Here is a 6,971-nt window from a genome sequence, read left to right on the forward strand (position 1 = left end):
CTAGGTTCAAAAGGTGGGACGGCGTCCCCAGTATCTGGACGGCGTCCTGATCGGTTTCCAGGCCCTGTTTGCTGTATTCCTCAAATGGACGAACCAAAACACAAACAATCACATTTTATGATCCGCAAACAATTAGAACATGTATTTTATATCATCGGAAAGCTCTTTCGACAAGGAACGCAACTAAGCACTTTTCATCAAGCAAAAACATCATATACTATAACCGAAATCCCGTCAAGTGATCAATAGAGGTTCATTTTCAAGTTTCAAGTTTATCAATTGCAATTTAAGTTTCGGGAATCCACTTTATACATATGATATGCCGTTTTGAAGGTAATGAAACATGTAATACAACTAAACACTTATCAATAACATTAACAAGCATTCAACGCATCAAAAGTTCATTTTAAGAGTTGTCAACCCTAACCAAAAGTTCACAAAATCAATAATCGCGTTTATGAAGTTTCTTTAATCAATCTATACATCAAAATGAAGCTAATGATACTAGTAACACTTTTAAAACATGCACATTAACAATCTAATAACATTTGATCATCCAAAATCAAGGATTTAGCAAGTAATTTTCATAATGAACTAGTTACACCAAAAACAACAAATCGAGCATACAATTTACATACACGACATCACAATGAGCCATAGACACTAATTAACATACTTTTAAGTCAAGAACACAAATTTAAAGAAAACTAGTGTTTTAGAAATGTTACCCAAACGAGATGAAGTTGGTACCAAAATGAAGAGGATGAAGAGAGGATCACGAATATGTAATTTATTTTGTTGTAAGCCTCCTAGATCGAATTTAGATGATGATTGAATGAATTTGGAAATTGGGTGTGTTCTTGCTAGAGAGAAAGAGAGAGAGAGAGAGATGGTTGAATGGTGGTGATTGGGGTGGACTAGGTGACCTAGTCAACTAGTTTACCCCGTGTCAATTTTAGTCCCTCGAGTTTGTAGTCGGGTGCGGAAAATACCTAAACGGAATATTTTAAAACGCGTATTAACGGGAGATGTTATAAACATATAACGGAGTTTAAATTAGTATAACAGAAAAGAAAACGGAAAAAGGCGGGATGTTACATTACCTACTCCTTAAAAGAAATTTCGTCCCGAAATTTAAGTAGGCGTAGTAGTCGTTGTTTCTTCCTCGAGATCTTGCGTTTCCGAATTCACGAATAGATGAGGATACTTCCTTTGCATTTGATCTTGTCTTTCCCAAGTAAACTCGGGTCCCCTTTTGGCGTTCCAACGGACTTTAACAATCTGGATTCGGCTTTGTTTCAATGTCTTGACGGAGGTGTCCACAATTTCAACCGGTTCCTCCACAAAATGAAGTTTGTCATCAATAGTAAGTTCTTCGAGAGGGATGACGATATCGGGTTCGGCAAGACACTTTTTCAAGTTAGATACATGGAAGGTAGGATGAACGGAGTTCAATTGAGGCGGAAGATCTAAACGATAAGCAACGGTTCCAATACGCTCCAAGATTTCGAAAGGACCAATATACCGCGGATTTAGCTTCCCGCGTTTCCCAAAACGGATTACACCCTTCCAAGGTGCGACTTTTAACATTACTCGGTCACCGACTTGAAATTCAAGATCGTTGCGTCTTTTGTCGGTATAGCTCTTTTGACGACTTCGGGCCGTCCTAAGCCTATCTCGGATTTGAACGATTTTCTCGGTGGTTTCGTGAATGAGTTCGGGTCCGGTGATTTGCACGTCGCCTACCTCGGCCCAACAAAGAGGTGAACGACATTTGCGGCCATATAGCGCTTCAAAAGGTGCGGCTTTAATACTCGCGTGATAACTATTGTTGTAAGAGAACTCGGCGAGAGGTAAGTGCTTGTCCCAAGCTTTTCCGAAATCAAACACGCAAGCTCGTAACATGTCCTCTAAGGTTTGAATTGTACGTTCGCTTTGTCCATCGGTTTGAGGATGATATGCGGTGCTCATGTCTAAACGCGTTCCCAACGCTTCTTGCAATGTACGCCAAAATCTAGAAACGAAACGGCCATCTCGGTCGGAGATAATCGATAAAGGTACACCGTGTCGGGCTACGATCTCCTTAATGTAAAGTTGTGCAAGTTTCTCCATTTTGTCCGTTTCTTTCATGGCAAGGAAGTGTGCGGATTTGGTGAGACGGTCAACAATAACCCAAATGGTATCATAACCGCCCGTCGTTTTTGGTAGCTTGGTGATAAAATCCATCGTTATCCTTTCCCACTTCCATTGCGGGATCTCGGGTTGTTGAAGTAGTCCGGACGGTCTTTGGTGTTCGGCTTTGACTTTGGAACATGTCAAACACTTGGAAACATAAGTAGCTACGTCCCTTTTGATGTTCGGCCACCAATATAGTTGTTTAAGGTCGTGGTACATCTTATTGGCACCGGGGTGAATCGAGTATCGTGACTTATGGGCTTCATCTTAAATAAGGCCTCGTAGGTCCCCATAACTAGGCACCCAAATCTTTCCGACGTAATATCGGAGTCCGGTCTCCCTAATTTCGAATCGAGAGACGAGAATGTTCAAGAGCTCGTGTGAAAGGTTTTCATCCTGGAGAGCCTCATCTTGGGCTACCCGAATTTGGCTATTAAGGTTTGTGTGGATGGTGATGTTTAAGGCTCGGACACGAAGAGGCACCGCTCTTTCTTTTCGACTTAAGGCATCGGCTACTACATTTGCCTTCCCGGGATGGTAACGAAGCTCGCAATCGTAATCGTTTAAGGTTTCAATCCACCTTCGTTGTCTCATGTTTAGTTGCTTTTGATCGAAAATGTGTTGGAGGCTTTTGTGGTCGGTAAAGATAGTACTCTTGGTTCCATAAAGATAGTGTCTCCACATTTTAAGTGCAAAGACAACGACTCCGAGTTCGATATCATGTGTCGTATAGTTTCGTTCATGAATTTTGAGTTGTCGAGAAGCATAAGCAATGACTTTCGTTCGTTGCATCAATACACACCCAAAACCATGTTTCGAGGCATCACAATATACAACAAAGTCATCATTGCCTTCGGGAAGTGACAAGATAGGAGCGGTGGTTAGCTTCGTTTTCAAGATTTGGAATGCGGATTCATGTTCGGTCGCCCAAATGAATTTCTTTCCCTTGTGAGTCAATGCGGTTAGAGGACGTGCAACCAAAGAGAAGTTTTCGATGAATCTACGATAGTACCCGGCGAGACCCAAAAATTGACGAATGTGAGTAGGAGTAGTAGGAGTCTCCCATTTGCTAATGGCTTCGATTTTCGTTGGATCGACTTTAATACCTTGGTCACTTACAACATGACCAAGAAATTGAACTTCCTTTAACCAAAATTCACACTTGGAGAATTTGGCATAGAGTTGTTCTTGTCTTAAAAGTTCAAGCACAAGTCGGAGATGTTGTTCGTGCTCTTCTTCATTTTTAGAATAGATCAATATGTCATCGATGAACACAATAACGAATTTATCGAGATACGGTTTGCACACGCGGTTCATAAGATCCATGAACACCGCCGGTGCGTTAGTGAGACCAAATGGCATGACAAGGAATTCATAACTACCATAACGAGTTCGGAAAGCAGTTTTGGAGACATCTTCCCCCTTAACCCTCAATTGATGATAACCCGAGCGGAGATCGATTTTCGAATATACACAAGACCCTTGTAGTTGATCAAAGAGGTCATCGATGCGAGGAAGAGGATATCGGTTCTTAACCGTCAATTTATTTAGTTCACGATAATCAATGCACATTCGTAGGGATCCGTCTTTCTTTTTAACAAACAAAATCGGAGCGCCCCAAGGTGAATGGCTAGGTTGGATAAAACCACGATCAAGTAGTTCTTGGATTTGACTTTGCAATTCTTGCATTTCAGATGGAGCGAGTCTATATGGTGCACGCGCTACGGGTGCGGCTCCCGGAATAAGATCGATTTGGAATTCAACCGGTCGATGAGGCGGAAGACCCGGCAATTCGTCGGGAAATACATCGGAATAGTCACTAACAATTGGCACATCATCGATGTGCTTCTCATCGGACTCGACTTTCTTAATATGAGCAAGGATCGCAAAACAACCCTTACGGAGTAGTTTTCTAACTTTAATACACGAAACGAGGTTGAGTCCGGTGCAACTCTTATCGCCATAGACGATCAAAGGTTCACCATTCTCGATAGGAATTCGGATTGCGTTAAGATCACAAAGGATGTGAGATTTCGTTTTGACTAACCAATTCATACTGATTATTACATCAAAGCTTCCTAGTTCCATGGGTATCAAGTCAATTTCAAATTCCTTACCCAAAATGTTTAACGTACACCCCCGGTAATATGTGTCGGCACTTAATAGTTTCCCGTTAGCCACTTCAATGGTATAAGTGGTATCTAATGGAAGAGGTGGAGTGCTAAAAGAATGAGTCAAAGTCTTGGATGCAAAGCATTTATCGGCACCCGAATCGAATAAGCAAGAGACATAAGAATTGTTGAGAAGAAACGTACCCGTGACTAGTTCAGTGTCATCCCGGGCTTCCTCGGTGTTGATGTTGAAAGCTCGGCCGCGCGTATTGAGGTTATCTTTCCTCTTCGGGCATGCATTTCTATAATGACCCGTTTGGCCACATTCGTAACAAGTGCCCGTCTTTGGTGCATTGGGCCACTTTCGAGCAACGGGAGTGGCACTTTTACAATCGTTGGCCTTATGACCAACTCCTTGGCACCGGTGGCAAATTAACTTGCCACATTCACCAAAGTGATGTTTGTTGCATTTGTTGCAAAGAGGTAGGTTCCCGGCATAACCCCTCTTGCCGTCGTTGTTGAAGGGCTTTTTGGTGAAGGTGTTGTTGTTGTAGTTGGTTGATGGAGTGGCTTCCCATTTCCTTTTGTTGCCACCCGACTTGTCCTCGGCCTTAGGAGCCGGCACTACGATTTCGTCAGCCGTTTCAATTAGTTGGCGAGCCATGTTCATAGCGGCTTGATGAGTAGTGGGTTTGGATGACATCACCCCTTGTTTGATGCTTTTTGGAAGACCGAGCATGTAGAGCTCAATCCTTTGAGATTCGGGGTTAACAAGATTAGGACACATCAAGGATAGTTCGGCGAAGCGTTGATTATAAGCTTTAAGATCGTTTCCGACCGCTTTCAAAGCTCTTAGTTCTTCCTCAAGCTTTCGGGTTTCTTCGCGCGGAAAATATTCAACAATCATCTTTTCCTTTAGATCGGCCCAAGAGAGGGCATGAGCTTCATCGGTACCCACCGATTGAACATAGGTGTTCCACCATGTTAGAGCAATTCCGGAGAAAGTGTGAGTGGAGTATTTGACCTTGTCTTGATCCCGGCAACCGCTTATGCTAAAGACGGCCTCGGTTTGTTCAAACCAACGAGTAAGCACAACCGGTCCCCCGGTTCCATCATAAGTGTGGGGTTTGCACCCCATGAAAGCTTTGTAGGAGCACCCTTCGCTAGAGTTACCGGCTCCTTGGTATGTTGTTGTTGTTGTTGTTGTTGTGGTTGTTATTATTATTGTTGTTGGATGAGTGACCGGCCATGGCCGCATCTACGGCGGTGGCTATCATCCGTTCGAGAGCTTGTTCGGGAGTTTCATTGCGGCGTACACGACGAGGAGCCATTGTTCCTTCAAGACACAAGAATATCATTGATTAGTATTCTCAATAATACTAACCGTGATATAGAATAAAGATAAAGAGAAGTTTTTCCTCGACTCGCCTTAAATTCTTTATGTCATAATGTCGGAACGTTCATATGAGTCACCGTAATATAATCCCGGAAATTATATTACCCTGATTCATATGTGCATTCGACATCATTTCATATAGTCAAGGTGGCGCATCAATCAAATTAAACAACGTGAGATTAAGATGAACTAAGAGTAGATATGAGTAGAAGCGTTCGAGTATAAATGCACAAGTAGTCAAGTAATTCCTACTTCAAGTCTATATGCCGGTTGTAGTCTAGACTCACCAATGTACCCTATGACTCGGGGTTGACACTAATGAACTCTAAATCCCTACAACCAACGCTCTGATACCATCTGTAGCGACCCGACCAAATCATCATTGACGGCGCCGTCTACTTAGGTCCCGTTACGTGGTCATAAGTCTTTAAAACAACGTTTGACCAAAAGATATGTCGCATTCATTTCAAATGTAAAGATTGTTCAAAGTTTACGAGAATAGTTCCACCACAAGTTACGTTACAAAGTTATAAGTACAAATGAAACTTATGCGACACAATTTAAAAGTAGCCAAAAGACGCTCCGTGTATGCATATATATACTCGACATCCAATGCAAGTATCAAAATAATGAGCGGAAGCATGTAACACATATCGTTCAAAGACCTGAGAAAAACATAGAAATCTGTCAACGAAAACGTTGGTGAAATCATAGGTTTAAGTAAGTAAGTACAAGTGAACCACAAGATTTGCATCAATGAAATAATAGTAATACATTCCAAAAGTTTGTTTCACGAGCACCCAATTATCAATGCTTAACATTTCTCCCATTGAACCCCATCACTTAGTGCTAGAACATACACTGTTTCTCGAAAATATATTTCATTCGTAAATGGTAGCGAACCGTTTGAATGAGGGTTTGTCAAACCCATATGGATCCATACAACATAAGTTCTCGCTTACACCCGGCAAGTGTAACTAATGATAATCGAATTGAGGATTTTGTTCTAAACTCGTATGTAGAATGTTTGTTTTCCTGTACTTGTGTTCACTTAGTAAAGAAATGTTTATGCTTTCTCATCCCAAATGTAAGTTCAAAAAGAGTAAAAGTGGGACTATGATCTCACCTTGAGTGCACAAGTAGTAAAGTACTTCGACAAGTAAACGTGTGCAAAGAACAATGCTAGTCTTGACCTAAACAATAGGTTTGTATCAATAACGGTAAACACGATAGGTCAAAGATGTTCAATTAGTCCTATGGCTCGTTACGACTCAATAATGTAGCATGCG

The sequence above is a fragment of the Rutidosis leptorrhynchoides genome, chromosome 7 (genome assembly GCF_046630445.1).
Source record: "Rutidosis leptorrhynchoides isolate AG116_Rl617_1_P2 chromosome 7, CSIRO_AGI_Rlap_v1, whole genome shotgun sequence".
Lineage (NCBI taxonomy): Eukaryota > Viridiplantae > Streptophyta > Magnoliopsida > Asterales > Asteraceae > Rutidosis > Rutidosis leptorrhynchoides.